Source organism: Dermacentor silvarum, chromosome 2, assembly GCF_013339745.2.
Source record: "Dermacentor silvarum isolate Dsil-2018 chromosome 2, BIME_Dsil_1.4, whole genome shotgun sequence".
NCBI classification, from domain to species: domain Eukaryota; kingdom Metazoa; phylum Arthropoda; class Arachnida; order Ixodida; family Ixodidae; genus Dermacentor; species Dermacentor silvarum.
In genome coordinates this window covers 208,500,971-208,517,133 of record NC_051155.1, presented here as the reverse complement: position 1 = coordinate 208,517,133, position 16,163 = coordinate 208,500,971, and the positions used below count along the sequence as shown (strand labels likewise).

The following is a 16,163-nucleotide window of genomic DNA, read 5'->3' as shown; positions in this document are numbered from 1 at the left end:
GTAAACACACGCCCCCGTGCACAATTGAATCCACGGGGAGAAATTATACACCGTAGACCATATTCTGCGATTGTATAAGTGCGTTCCCTTTTCCGTTGTTATTACACGGCCTGCTTCCGCAGACAAGCACTGCGGGCAAAAGGGGCGGACGGAGAAGTAAATAATCGCGTAAATCTCGTTCGTTCGTTACCCTAATCGATCACTTCCGTTCTTCATGGAAGATGATCGTTATTTTCAATCAGAGCGGGCCTTCCACGTCAACTCCCCTCGCTGTTAGTCTTCATTACTCGGAGTGCCTGGCCGACGTTAGGCGGTCTCCGCCCATCGCACCGGCGGCACCGTATACCGAGGCCGGACGTTGCAAAAATTGTCGCATGCAGCTGCGGCCTTGCAAGAACTTGCCAAGAAAGAAGCGCGAACAGCGTACGCGACACTGCGTGCATTCAGTTTCGCCTGGGATATATCACCGGTTGACAGTGCACGCCCGAGAACGCTGAAACAAAGCGCGCCGCAAGAAAATAAAAATAAAAATAATAAAAGCGCGCTACAACGAACTCCACACGCGGTGAAGCAAGACAGAGGCGAGAGAACGTACGCATGCGAAGAGTACACGCGCAGACAGAAAAGAGGAGTGATGTCCGAAAGGTTGGCGCAAGACAAAGGCAAAACAGAAGAGCAAACGAGAAAGGCAACGAGAAGAGAGAAAAGAGGAGACAAAAGCCGGCCGACTTTCGTAGCCATGGTGACGGCGCAAACTAGATGACGTCACGAGCGGCGCGCCGGCCGTGTGATGGGGGGCGGCATTGTGGCATAGCTACCGCTGCTGGGCTGGCTGTCTCCAGGCGAGACAACGGTTCAGCGACGCGCATGGCAGAGCTTGTTGTCACCCTCTTCCGCGCACCCAGTTGCCCTGAGAACGCCTTCCGCGAGTTTACAATGCCCGGGTGATCGTCAGATAGGCGGGATGGTGGCATAAGGCGTTGATTCGCGCTGCAAAACACTTTATTCGCTCAGCATTGTTTACACTAATGAGACATTGCCAAAGTGCGGAACGCTCGAGAAGGAAGAACGAAATGAAGAAAAAGTTAACTGAAAAAGAGAGAATAAAACGATAGAAATTTAGTATATTCGGTATAGCACTCAAAAGAGGTACACTGCATGAAAAATGATTGCGGTTAGGGCGACCAGTCACTCTTGAAGTGCGAAAGAAATACTACAAAAAGAACGAAAAATAAGTAACACTAAGATGAAAGTTCTCGTCCTGTTCACACACACACACACACACACACACACACACACACACACACACACACACACACACACACACACACACACACACACACACACACACACACACACACACACACACACACACACACACACACACACACACACATACACACCGGCAGACATTTAGACGATGTGGGCTTGCCCAAATATTGTCGCGCTTGCCAAGAGCGGCTACGTGGCGGCGGGCGCCCTCCTTGGCGCGTGACAAACGCGACGGCGCACAGTGGATGGCCATCGATCACTTGACCGCAGCAGACCGACGCGGCGTGTGGGCTACCACAGGGGGCTGGACGCATATATCGTTCTCCCACGGGCGACCATAAGCGACCGCGTGGCGTAAAAACGCAGGGCTTTCGAGGAGCGGTTGGTAGATGGAAAAAATGGGACACCACTTAGGGCCGCTGAGATCCTCCTGAGCGTCAACGCGAAAACGCGAGTGCTTATAGTCGGAGAGCAAAAGTGACTTTAGGCAATCAAAGAAGCAAAACATAAAAATACATGTTTCCCTATTTATTTGGAGCATCCTGCTTTCCGATTGACAGCGCTTGAATGCGGTTACCAGAGCAGACTTGAACCATTTGTCCGCCTGCGGACACTTATCAATGTATATTCGTAAAAAAAAAAAAATGGCGACGAGATTACGGCTTGCTCGTCGTAAGTAGGAATGTGCAATCACAATGGTGCTTTTCATCATTCTTTTCTGGGGTGACCGTGTTTTGCCCTATTGTAAACCGGCGCCACTTGACAAGACAGCTCGTTAACGCGCGCTGACACGTCCTAAGCATGTCACCTTTAAGCGACCCTTAAAGACGGCATACAGGATGTGCTCTGTCTAACCACGGAAGCCTGCTTGCATATTAATTTCGCCATCCGTCTCCCTAACAATAATAGCGCAGTATCTCGTCTCGAACAGATGGCCACAGCGCGAACGAAATGCATGGCACGCCCTAACCTCGTGTTCTTCGAAAAAGAAAAAAAGAAGGAAAAACAAACGAGATAAAAGGAAAACGAACAACTCTCTTTAGTCTCTCTTTCTCGCGTCGCAACCTACGTGGAAATGACAATGGTTGGTGGGTCGGGAAAGCGTGGAATATACACGACTGCGCGGCTCACTCCGTCTGCTTGCATGCTTGCATAACGCCTGTCCACGCAAGTGTGACGAGAGAGCATTGTCTTCCACTCTAACCAGCCGGGAAACGTACACCGCCGGCTGCCGCCACTTCTGGATCAGACGAGAAAGAACTCGCCAAAGCACCTGAGACTGACGCAACGAGTCATCTCGAAAATGGCAGTTTCTCTTGGAAATATCACCATGAATAAGTGGGCAACAGGTGATCTACCCACAGTGAAAATAATATCAAACTGCGCTTCACCCTAATCACAATAAGATTCAACGCCTTCCACCCTTTCACGTTGTACATGTTCGCGGATAGGAAGCGAGCTGATGATAGAAAAAGGAAAGAACAGCAGGATATTGAGCTGCATGTTAACCAAGTCATTGTCGTTATTAATGTTTTGTTTGCGGACCTTAAAAAATATAGATGAACGGTCACAAAGAAGTGAGAGCAAAGGGCTGGCTGTCAACTGCCGACAACTATAATCACGGGGATCCGACCACTCGGCTGGTCTCTCCTGCCGCGAGGAGGTTGCGTTAAGAAGGATCGGCGTTGTTGCTGCATTGACGCCAGCTGCAACCTGTCTATGGGCTACGGACCGTCGGCCAGCCTTCGACGCGACCTGACCCTTCTGCCCTCGTAGCTCCACCGCACCTCTTGAGGAACTGTCCCGGACTGCACTCACCAAGGTGCCTCTACCTGTCGAAAGGGGGGCTACACCCATGTAGCCCACCTGACTACTATCTGTGGATCTATGGTCCACGCCATAGATTCCTGCTGTACTTCAGTGAACACAACAAACTTTATATGTGTATGTACACATAACATGCTTCACCCGTATAACGCCACGGGGCAAACTTTCGAATCAAGAAAGTCGCAGTTTCGCCCGAAAGGAGAAGCATTGATTGCGATAGCAAATTAGTGGAGGGCTATACAAAGTAAGGATAGTAGTTTTATCGGCCGTATGAACTTGTAAACACTAACTAAATTAACAAGCATGGTGTCATGCGCGCACAAGCAAACATGAGCGCATCTCACTCGATGACCGCGGGAACTCGCTGTCAAAACGCTGGAGTGAGTTAGCGCGGCGGCAGCAGCGATCGAATTAAGCTTCATGCCGGCGCTCGCATGAACGCGATGTTAGCCGCGAAAACACAGGGAGGGCGGACTCTGCCCCTGCCGCAAATGGCTTTCAAGATACAGCCGCGCGGGCGGTCGCTCGCGGCGCAGAGTGCGCCTCCTACCCTCCCCATCAGAGCCTTCCGGCCCGGCGGGAGCGCGTGGCCGCAGTAAAGTGCGCCCCTTCCACCTGCCCACCCTTCCCTCGGCGCCTTCCGGCCCAGCGGGAGCGCGCTGCCGCAGTACAGCGCGGCCCCTCCCCCTCCCTACTCTCTCTCCGGAGCGTTGTGCGCGACTGGAAGACTGCGTGCTTTATTCCCGCTTCCCGCCCTTGCGTGCGCAAGTCGCGATTGCCGGCTCACCATCGCATGCTTTCACTCGCACATACAGCATACGGCGCGCGGCGACGATTTTATCGCCCTTGGAACCTCACGGCGACGACGACGCCGACACCAGAAATCTGATTGGAGTGTCCATATAATTGCTATCACACACACACACAAAAAAAAACTGCCACGAGGAGCGGCATTACTTCTGCAGGACCAAGGCATAACGGGCACATAGAACAAACGAGAAAATGAAGGGAAGAAAATGAATGCTGACACAATGCATAAAGTGTGCTGCACGCTGCATAAAGAAAAGAAATGACACAAACGTCCACTAGGGAACGCTATGTGGAGGAAAGACACTTAACGGCCCACCATTCCCAAACGTGTTTAACGTTTCGATATATAACAGCGCACGAAAGCCAAGACGGATACGAAGAACGACACACTCCACCAGCGCTGTGGTGTGTGTCGTGTGTGTATTTTGATGCTTTCGAAGACAGGCACAATTACAACGTCTGAGCTCCTAATCTCTGAACAATCGTCTTAACAGGGCCGTTGTAGGTCATATAAATTTTCATCATCTACTAATTTAACTGAAACGCTCTCAAGCATAGAGGAATGGTGCTGGCCAAATAAACAAATGATTACGCGGCTCCGCCACTTCAAGTGCAGCCAGTAAGCAACAAGAATGCACAAAGCAAGCCACGCGCCTCACAAGAAGTGTTATTTCTCAACGGTACGCTACCGTCTGGCCAATCTCTAACTGTCAGCGTTGGTATGTTTGTATACATCTCCTTCCTTCTCCCTTGACGGCGCCTCCCTAAATAGTGCGCCGACCTCAAGCCTCCACTGAGGGAGACATACACGCGCGTAGATGCAATTATGACATATCCGACGACGCAGCATCGCCGCCATCGGGAGGTGAACTATTTCCGGACGAGTCCGGCTCGTACACCCCGAACACGACGCCGTGCAAACCCCGGCCCAGCTCACCCCTTCCGCTGTCGTCAACGAGACGCAATCGGAATGGTGCCAGAATGACGCCTGGAGAGAGAGTAAAAGCCGCCCCAAGAAATAGGGCCAGATATGCTGCGTGTCTAGTGTACGCCAGCGCACGCCAAGGTTGTGAGATGCTCGTGCTAGGCGTGCCAGGCGTAGGAAATATCGCGCCTGTATGGGCGCGAAAACAACTTCTTGTACCTCACCGCCGAGCTCACGATTGTTTCGTGTCACGAAGTAAAAAAAAAAAAAAGTGTGAGTGCGCGAGCGTGTGTGTATGTGTGTGAGTTTGCGTGTTTGTGTGTGTGGGTGTGTGTGTATGTGTGTGAGTGTGTGTGTTTGTGTGTGTGAGAGAGAGAAAGAAATATGGATGGGGGGAGAGCGGCTAGTGTTAACAAAATGAAGTGCACGTTTAGTTATATCGGCGACTCAGCCCGTAATACGACGCATCTTTTGAATGATATTCTAATGATTTGGCATTTTGCCTTTCCAACTTTCTGTCGCTTATGTGTGACGAAGACTTTGGCATCATAAGAAACGCGGACTAGTTTTTCTTATTTAAGTGTATACGAAACATTTAAATATACCAAGTTTACTGCGATAGATACGATAGCATATATTGGCAAAAATATGATAAAATATCGCATATTTTAAGCACGCATACTACACAGATCAACAGGCACAAACGTAGCGGCACAAGTTAGAATGCGCTGGAGGACTATTAGGTGCACGTTTACAAGTCCATATACTTTTATCTGCGTCTGGCTTGACCGAAACACGTGCTTCCATGTTCCCGTTGTCACTACCTTGCCATTTCGCTATTGAACATAACAGGTAACACACTGGTACAAAACGATCATCGCTCCCGAACTTACTGTCATACTTCGTCTTGAAACCTGATTTTCACAACGTCGAATTCGTGTTGTCTCGAACGGCCCTTCTACCCTGAACGCGTAATAAAGACAGAAGAAGCAGCAGTGGCACCGTCCACTAGTAAATTTCAAGCACAGGCTCAAAGAAAATCACTGAAGAAGCTTTAAAAGATGCCGCTCTATTCTGGCAAGAACGAAACAATAATGGCGGCAGGGGTGAAAGAGGAGCATTAATTTATAGCGCACATTCTTGTCATTCGCAGTTACTTACGCTTTTGCTATGTTTAAATGCACACTTGTAACTTAGTAGGTAATTAATTTAGCAGCTTTTGCCTGACAGGCACTTACAGAAAGGAAGTACGCAGGAAAACAATAACAACGAAAAGACAGCAGCGATAATTTGCGCACGCGACTATCTTTCTTCACTCATTTGGTTATATATCTCGACACGAACAACACGAATAAAGAAGACCGCCACTTTGACGGCATTGCAACACAGGTAGCGAACGCTACTAACGAAAATATTTCTTCCCGCCGGTGACAGAAACGTACGTCACAGGGCGGATGGTTCTGGAATGCGACGAATGCCCTTCGCTCTGCATTCGGCTGTTTCCGAAGAGAGATGAAATTCGAGAAAGAATTATTAGACAGGAAATTTTCTTAGGTGGACCAGAACCAGCTAACTCTAGAGTTCGCTTTATTGTCAGTGCCGATCCTACTGCTGGCGTTCTGCAGAAATACACCGTCACACATGTTACAGGGACGCTAAAGAGAAATATTAAGTCCAGCTGTATCTGTAAACTACGCTGCTGCAATGGCAATTTGGCGACATTTAATCAGTGTGAGATTAACCGGTAAAGATGCAAACAGGAAAGACTGCTGGCGACGCCAACGTAAAGTTCCTGCAACAGCTCAGTGTGACGTCATCGATATTACAACTTCAACTAGTTGTTTATCGGTAGGGAATGGCTGTGTTACGCGTAGGAGGAACTAGAGGCTCGACATAGCAAGTTTCAAAAAGTTTCTCTGCGCCGGAACGGATAAAGTACAAATATATATATATATATATATATATATATATATATATATATATATATATACGTTGAAATTCGGGAAGCAATATTCGCTCACCGGCGCTGAGCTCCTCGAGCGAAATTCAAGAAAGGAAAGTTTGGCGTTCAATTTCTCCTGTAATAGCCTCCCTTTTCTCCGTCAAATGAATGAAAACAATTTTTTGAAACAGCACTTGAGCAGCTTAAACGGATTCACTGTTGGTTTACAATGTCCCTTTAAAAACTTCGTTTAACGAGAGCACGCATGTAGTCAAACGGGGAACCACCTATAGCATGGAGGCGCACAATATATTCAGCAGTCGCTGAGTTGATTATGCGGAGCCTAAGCTAGGATTGGTAGATGCTCCCGATTGAGCCGCGTGTTGTTCGCTCTGTTGTCTTGTCCAAACATACGGATCAGTGGTCGCACAAGTTGGACGACTTCGGATATAAGTACGAGACGCCGACAGCTACTGAAAACTCGCATATCAGAATCTCTCATGTGGGCGTTCTATTGGCAGAAGCTCAAGAGCTGTTCAAAGTGCTCTCAGTGTTGATTGAACAGCGAACGGTACGCAACCAACAAGTCATGCAGAACGAATTGAAGCCTTTTTTGTAGATATTGTGACACTATATAAGGAATCGAAATATAGTGCAGGTCTTGGGAAAAACCTCGGGAGTGATTTCCAATTATCCACTGACTGCAATGCGGGACAGCCCGTCTTGCGAAATAGAGATAACATGATGAAACATTGATAAAGGAGAGAGTTTGACATGTCTGACTGCGCAAGTTATTTGTCACTAACAAAATATATTTTTTTTAAAGTGAGGAAGAACATCCAGAAGGAGAACAAAGCGAAGGAAGAGGAGGCACCTCAGAGACTTATTTCTCGTAACAATATTAAAGTCTGTATTTTCAAACTTGAGATGATTCTAGCTTGGAATGCTCGTTTCAAAACTGCCAGTCATACTTACGTATTTAGGAATACTAAAATGTAGGTTTTATACGCGCTTTTTCACACGACAATATTACGCAATGACTTCTACGCAGTAGCTTTCCTGTGAATTGAAGTAGAAAGCGCTAGTAAGCATTTAGAGCGTACATAACATTTTGTTTTGAAGAAATTGATAATTGCGAATGTTTGTTTTTAAAAACGTCTTCTGAAAAAGACAACGTTTCCGCTTTTTTATTGCACGAGAAAACAATTACACTCTACGTACATTGAAGAGTGCGTGCATTAATTTCTTATAGTAAGATACATTTTAGAAAGGCTAAATACTCTACGCAAAATGTTTGAGCCAATCTTATAAGGTACCCATTCGCGCAAAGAACTCGAGGAAACGTACAATGCTGAACACATGATCTTGAAATGGGATGCAATCATTGATGTCATTATGTACTGTTCAACACAAAATTACTTCCTCCTTTCCCTCGTTTCTGTTTCTCTCTCTGTTACCCCATTCCAGGAAGAGGAGGAGGGGAGAGGAAAGAGAAAGACAGGGAGTTTAGCCAGTGTAAATAACCATTGGCTACCTTGTGCTGGGGAAAGCGGTAAACGGAATCAAATGACTTCTGAACTGGATAGTCTTTCCTCTCCAGTCCAGGAAGTACTATAACTTCTAAATGAAATAGGAGATGAAATAGGAGAGACGCAGGGGTTAATGTTAGGGAAAATAAAATAAAATACATGCACAGAAACTTGCACCTGCGAAAAGGAACGCCACCAGAACTATCTGCAGTGAAGCAAAAAAGAAATGGATGAGGCCATGAAGGGAACAGAAAGGAGTGTGGACTTTGTGAACGTTGGAAGAGACACATAGGCGAAGGAAAATGAAAGAGAGGCGGAACCCGGAGAAGGCTGACAGGGCTGCCGTAGTAACCAGAACAAAGTGACTATCGGCACTACACGTACGGTGGTTCGTGCGGGCCCACCCTGTTGGAGCTGCTGGGTCTCCTCGCGTGCTTCATGGGAAGTTATTTGCTTGTTAAGAGTAGAGGCAGGCAAGCAGCCGAGGCGCCTCGCTATCTTTAGACGCGCGCTTACTCGGCGACCCAAAACACAGCGGTCGCCTCTCTTACATCCGCTGGCAGACAGACATGTTCCAATGACTAATTGAGAGACTCGTCGTAAGCGCGTCTCGTCGGATAGCTCGTTATTGCTTTCCGCTTCGCTTCGAATCGAGCGCGTAGAAGGTCGCAGGGAAAGGAGAAGCCAACACTACAGGATGCACTCGCCATTTATAAAAAGTGAACTCTGTAAGGCTGCATGGTCGTCCCCAGTTAAGGAAAACGATTCATTAGTATTTAATCAGTCTGATAGCAGCCTTAATATCTGTTGAAATCTAGGAGACATAATTCAACGAGATCCGAAATTAGACGTTGTTTAAGGTACATTTACCCCCCGAAGTAAAAGAAATGCTGAAGTTACACTGGCTTGAATGCGACTATATGTATTATGAAACATGGTTCTACGGCGTAATTTTAGACGGGACACAGGACAAACACCGATCCTGTGTTTTCGCTGTGTCCCGTCTACAGTTGCGCCGTAGAACCATGTTTCATAATACTCGTAACCAACTAGCCCACCTTAGTGGCTTGAATGAGACTATGTGCGCTTCCTACACTGCATTAAGTGCAACTAACTTGACTAATAGGTGACAGAGCTTGTGGGCCGACACGTCTACTCAAGTGCGCCGCGCTTAGCGAAGGCCGAAAGGCTATGTACACTTCTGGAGCAAATGCTAACACTTGGTAACATAGCAAAACAAAGTCGAAATTTCTTCACCCTCGGTAGAAATGACCTTAATGAGGCTGTATGGTCGAGCACGGTGAGTGTAAGTGTCTGTAAGATTTATGCAAATAAGTGAATTCCTGTTCATGGGCATTGATAACTCCTTGGATAAAATGAAGCTACACATACTAAACAACAGTTGACGCTGGTAGGTTTTTAAAGAACAGAGACGAGAATTTTCACACTAAGAAGGAAACAGCAATTTCAGGTAAGGTGCTGCTGACGAGCCTAACAGCTTTGACGCCTAATTCTATATATTCGCGCATATCACACCTAGAGAGAGTAGATATCGTGGTTTATCTAATCTGTAACTTGTTATGAAATGCGAAATGGACACAAGTGGGTTTGAATGAAATGCGGGAAGTGGATGGAGGGAATTTGCTCTCTATTTTCTTTCTGAGGAGGGGGGGGGGGGGGGTTGAAATCTGCATAAAGCTTACGTAGGCACGGAAACATAACACAATGACAACGTGGAGTTTCGTTAGTGACGACATGTTTGAGCGGTGAAGAAATAATAAATATTAACGCATACGTACATTTTACCATCTTTATTACCAAACAGTGCACAACAACAGAATGTAGAGTTCCATCATGAACGGATTACTGGGCCACGCAAGCACGCGAACGCTTATGAGCAGAACGTCTGCGTGTTCCATTATCACAGGGCCTCCTGCAGCTGTAGGCATTCCGTAAACAAAACCCACTGCCATTTCAGCTACGCAGCTCAAGACGATGTGCCGGAGCGTCTGTGCCACATTACGGCAACCGCCCATTAGAGGGCTCGCTGAACGGCTCTAGCACTGTGGAGGCATCCCGGCGTAGCATGGCACAAAAAAGAACACGCACTGCCTAATGAGAGACACAGGTGCCTCAGTGATGAGGGGGTCAGTTGTGGAGCCTACTCAGTTTTTCGACATAACCGCCAAGCAGAGATTTAGCGTATTTCATCAAAAACATTTCGAACTAACCACAAGCCTCCAAATGAGTTGATTAACAAGGTATGTTGTCGTGAATTGGTTCCGGCTATTCCTCGCCGCTACGTGGATGCAACAAAAAACGAAAATCAGCAACAGCCAAGGCCCGTTTGACATTCTGCAATATTAACTCCGCGGGCAAAGTATACTCGTATGCCGCGCATTTCACCCGATCCGAAACGCGTGTGACATATGCCATCGCTGCATCCTGTAAGAAACACAGATCTCTGAGCCTGATGTGCGGCTGCGCTTACTCAGAGCCGCTCAGGCACCGTGCCAACGGAGTGGGCGGGTTTCGACGCGACCGCCGCCGCAAGGAAACTACACCACATTGCACCAGCCTCACACACACAGGCACGAAACCAGCGGTCGTTTTCCGAGCGCACTGCACCACGAAGTCGGGCTGCTTTCCAGGGGGAGAACGGAAGTGCAGGGGATGACGCGCGGCAAAACGCACACTGTTTCGGCAGGGTAGGAAGGAAGGAGTGGAAGCGGAAAGATGTTCCGCCCTCGATCGTAGCTACCACTTGCTTCTCCTCCGTCGGTCGGCTTGCGGGCTCGTCGATACACGACGCCGCACGGTTGTCCAACTGCCCCGGTCTAAGTCACTACCGGATACTGCAGGCTCGCAGATCTTACCTCTGGACTTTGAATCCACGTCCATACCGCTGCGTGAAACCCCGAGCAAGCGGAGGAGGCGCCCAAGCGCAGTTGCTGCTCGCTCACATGGCGGCGGCGGCGGCGGCTACGACGACGGTTGCCAGCAGCAGCTTCTCGGCGAAACCCCGGCTGTTTCCAATGGCCGCCAAGCCAGGGAGCCTAGCCCTCGCGCGCCCGAGGGTGGAGAGGAGAGGGCGAGCGGAGGAGACTGGAGAAGAAGGGGGAGGCACGCTGCGCCCCTCTCCCTTACTCTCTCTCTCTCTCCTTTCCACGCTGGTTCATCTTTTTTCGTCTTTCTCCTTCGCGCCGTCGTCCTTTCGTCTCTCGCTCCTCTTTCCGGCGTCGTCCTCTACGCTTTTGCTTTTTACATCGCGTTATGTTTGGGTCTTGCGGGCGAGCACCGCGCCCAGTATTACCGTTGTCCCCCTTTTTATGGGCTTTTCCCCTGCTTTTTCCGTTTTGAGTACTCAGCTCATTTGCCCTCTATATCGCTATAGTGCCGGCTGCTGTTATGGCGAGCCTTTTACGTGCCTGAGCTTAGTTTACTAACTTTTTTATGTCTTTTTTTTTCTTCGCTTCTTTCGCACTGTTGTAAACCCACGCATTCTTTCCAGTGCATCTCCTCTGACCTCTTTCATTGATCTGCTCTTCTCGCCACATACTTTCCTCGGACGGTGCTACTGTGGGTATTTTTTTTCTTTCTTTTTCTTCTTGTAGCCCGCTGGCTTCAATGGGACGTTTTCTTCCAGCTTTCGCAACGTTCTCCTCGTTTCTTTTATCCTCCGTTTCTTTACTTCGTTTTCGACTTCACCTCTTCTCGTTCATTAGTTCTGCACTCCGTGCCGATCCCCCTGAGCCAATTCATTTATTTCCTCCTCTCTCCGCCGCGCCTGTCCGGCGTATTTTGATGACACTGCCTCTGCAGCCTCTTCCCTGCTAGGCTGCGACGTCTTCCTGGCTCACAGCACCGCTGTGGCTTTCTCTAAAGAAAGCCCACTGCGCCAGGCGACACTGTCTTTCCGTCGCCGCTTCGTTTCGCTGCTTCGTCCCTCAGTTTCACTTTATTCCTTTGTATTTCATTTTTTTTCTTTTTTCATTGTAGTTCAGCCTCCCTTTATCATTTCACCTATGTGTCTACTTTTTGCCAACTTTCGGGCTTTTCGTCTTCCCTTCCAAGTAAAAGCACGTATACCCGGCTTTCAGCCCTAGCTATAGTTACCCATTTCCTCTTTTTTTTTTTTTTTTGAAGCCTCTCTTCTTCGTGTACTTTCCTCGGAGGTTTAGTTCCCAATTTGCTTTCTGGGTGAAACGACGCCAGCTATGACCATCTTTCTAAAGCACTGCGCAAGTTGGCTTTCTAGCACAGCCGAATGCTCCAAACATGGTGGCAATATTCATCGCAGAGACGAGATTTAAGCGTTTAGAACGCTTCCCTGAGTGTGCGAAACCGTTTGAGTGTATTATTGAGACAGGTACGTCAATATACGCACAAACTGCGGGCGTAGTCGACACCTAAACAGTGTGGTTGCCGCTATGCGTAGGGAATCGAAGCACAGCGGGAAAGCCAGTTGAACTGTTTCTTGAAAGGTTCTATTGTTGCCGCAACATAACCTCAGATCTTTCACTCTTATTGTTTGCTATCCTTCGACCGTAACTGCTCTCTCTGATCGCATGCCTTCCTTTATCAGAATGCATTATTGTTACAATGAAAATCACAAAGTACTAAAGTGTTTATCAACCTTGGGCGAACCAAGAGCAGACCCAGCCTGGAGTCTATAACCTGGAGCCAGCGTTTTGACAACAAAACTTATCTTTGTCGGGGCCAAATGAGGGACCAAGCAAAGAAGTGACAAGAGGGGGAGCTACGCCCTTCCTCCCCTCTAGAAAGATTTATGTGTACTAGAATGCCTGGCTTAAAACGACGTGCGATAACACCCGCGGGTCCAGCCCCCTTCTACCCGATCAAGTACGTGCCCCCCATCCATTCCCACCCCCGCATTTTCGAAAAAAAAATTCCTGAAGTTAAATCAATTGTATGAAAGGTTGGAATGTTGATTTTGTCGAAACGTTTATGTTCAGTTAATTGTGCTAAAGGCCCAAGGGGTTGAGTTAGACGCCCAAAAGCCTGAGCGGTGTAGACACAACAATCGCTAGACATCGACTGAAAACCAACCTCTGAGTTGGAGTCCAGTGCTTGTTGTGTCTACTTTGCTGAGTCGCTTGTGCATTTGCGCTTTAACTATGACGCATTCTGAATCAACGCACCAACTAACCAACCAATTTGTGTTAACCATCCCTCCTGCTCTGTGCTCTCAGTTATAGTTCCTCGATCGAAGTTTCGATAGCAAGGAGCGCTGTCTCCAGGTTTCGATCGTTTAATGATCCCTATTGTATTTCTTCACAGTTGTTTTTTTTTTTTTCACTATAACCCCGCAGCGAATAGTGATAAAGTATAGACGACAGAAGAACAAACTAGAGCTGACAAAGAAGGTGGATGGTAAGGCGCACAAGGGGCGAGGGTGATGGCGTTGGGGGAAGGGGAAGGGGGGGGGGGTGCGCTGAAACGGGCTCTCACGTTGCTTTGTTTGAAGTTGCCCTTTCGGCGCCTCTGACACAAGTCGCGCGGTTGCACCTTGGTTGCACTTCGAACGATTAGTGCCGCAGCAGATGACAGGCGGCTTCCTGTGCGTCATTTGCTTCGGCAGTGCCGCACCGTGACATTCGCGGCAGCGGCCGACGTTACGTTTCTCTCTCGTCCTGCAAAGAGAAAAGCTATAGGGCATGCAATCTCGCTTCCACGAGTCAGAACGAGGCGGACGCGTTCGTGCGTTCCCGAATTAAGAGTGTTGCTATGGCGGACTGTGGCGAACTATAACTTTAATTCATTCATTCATTCATTCATTCATTCATTCATTCATTTTATCAATGTATTATGCGGGGCATCAATTAAAATTTAGAGCTCAGGACACTGCAGAAAATCGCGGAACGACTAAGTAAACCGAGCTTTGATATCACCTCATGTTAACATCCATTGAATATTTTTTGTTTGCGCAGAAGCCGGTGATAAAATAGTTGCCAGTATTCCAAATTTCGTTCAAATAAATAAGTTCATCGAAAATGCCGAATGTGTGAATGAGTAGTTCGAAAAAATGTAGACATTTAACTGCACTTTTTGATTAGAATCCTTAAAAAAATACAGAAGGTAGGCCAGATGCGAGATCGAACTCTACTTTCGTTTTCTCTCTTACGCATTTCAATTCAGATCGTTTCCGAGAAGCGCTGGGTGTCGTGCGTAATTGGGCTGCCAGTGAGCGTCACAATCACACGCGACGCCCTGCGTCTCTCCTCTAATAGATCCGTGCTTACTTCGCCCCCGAGATGCTTATCGATTTTCTTCTTCCGAACTTGCCGTGTAGTCGCATGTCGTGCTCTTCAGTCAACCGCGAAAAGACGTTGCATTGGCAAACGCTATTTTTTATTTGTTTGTTTAGCAGTCCCGAGGCTCAATCTCGGCGCCAAGCTTGCTCCGCGACAGCTCGCCTCGCGCATAGTTGCTTCATATGCCTGAGCGTTATCCTCCGCCGCCATCTTAAGGACTGCTCCGAGTGGAAACATCTGGTGCCCTCGGCCTTGAAAGAAACAGGGCCGTGCGTGTGGCATTTTCGGGAGCACCGCATGCGACTAGTGTTATCGTGCTGTTTTCTATATCGAGCTTTGTATTACGCAGGCGTAGAGCAAAGCATTTGCGGCTTGGAAAGCCGCGAGCGCCCTTTTGTGTGCTGCATTTTACTCTTAAGGAGACGGCTGGGTGCTTCAACGCTGATAAAATTGGAGCGATATAAAGGTAATTCCAGAGCTACTGTCGGTTTTTGGCGTCAATAGACGCGAAAAGCGGCATTTTCGAACTCGTGGAGCCTTTGCCGGACCCCCTATATGCAGCGAAATGATACGTGGTCGTTTGTTAAAAGCAGATTTTTTTCACCTTAGAACATGGAAACATGGAAGGGCCTTGGGAGCTAACGCGAGTGCCCACAATTTTCTGGGTGCTTTGTGAAATGTTGCTGCACAGCACTTTACACGAACCACAGCCACGCAAAGAATCTTGTTCCTGCGACCAATGTACCACGTTGTGCTGGAGAATTGACGCGCAGAACTTCTGACGCTCAGAGCTGCAAATGTTTTTACCTCTCAGATGCGAGAAGTTCCGCATATCTTGGTATGTAGTTTTGTCAACAGCTTGTAACAATAATCGTGCGTGCGTGCGCTTGTTTTCTTTTCTGTCACAAACCTTATGAGCATCTCTAAGCGTGAGCATCTCTAAGCATCTCTGTCAGGAATTCGTCAAAACAAAAATAGTTAACGAAAGAAAATAAACATATGCAGATCCAGCATTTCTGTCAACGCAATGTGCCGCACGCGGCGATCATCTCAAAGAAGTATAGTTGGCGTCGGAATGATAGCCAGTCTCTAAGAAAATAAAAGTGCACGTGCAATTGTGTGTGTGACAGGGAGATAAAGGCAAACGAAAGACAGGTAGATTAACCAGAGATTATTTCTGGTTGGCTGCCCTGTACCGGGGGAGGGTAAAGGGATGCGATAGATGAGAGAGAGAAAAAAATAATAAATCTTTTTTAAGAAGGTGCAATTGTGGCCTAATGCTTAGAGCATAGGGCTGCTGTGCTGAGGGGCTGAGGATCTATCTATTCCAGTTAGAGAACCCCAGGTGGTCAAAATTAATGCGAAGTGCTCTACTACGGCATGCCTCATAATCAGATCGTGATTCTGGTATCTGAAACCCCAAAATTTATTACTATAGATTTAAATCCATCTGTCACAATTCTTTTTGCATGTCTTCGTCGGTGCCCGCCAGTCCCGCATTCATTGCCATCTCGCCTCGCCAGATCCCGTCTCGTTCTCATTGCAGGTGTCTCAAAACGACTGCTTGAGCATTCAGACTGCAC

The 16,163-nt window shown here is 47.9% G+C and overlaps 1 protein-coding gene across 3 annotated transcripts in view; it reads right to left on the bottom strand.

Moving 5' to 3' along the window:
- Window positions 1-16,163, bottom strand: part of LOC119442500 (uncharacterized) — a 121,168-nt gene that overhangs the window by 47,680 nt on the left and 57,325 nt on the right. Inside the window, exon 1 of one of the 3 annotated variants that reach the window (XM_037707400.2) lies at window positions 11,182-11,361. The exons of the other annotated variants lie outside the window; for them this stretch is intronic. The gene's annotated coding sequence lies outside the window, so the exon portion shown is untranslated. Of the gene's footprint in view, window positions 1-11,181; window positions 11,362-16,163 lie in introns of those variants that run through there. 3 annotated transcript variants of the gene reach the window in all.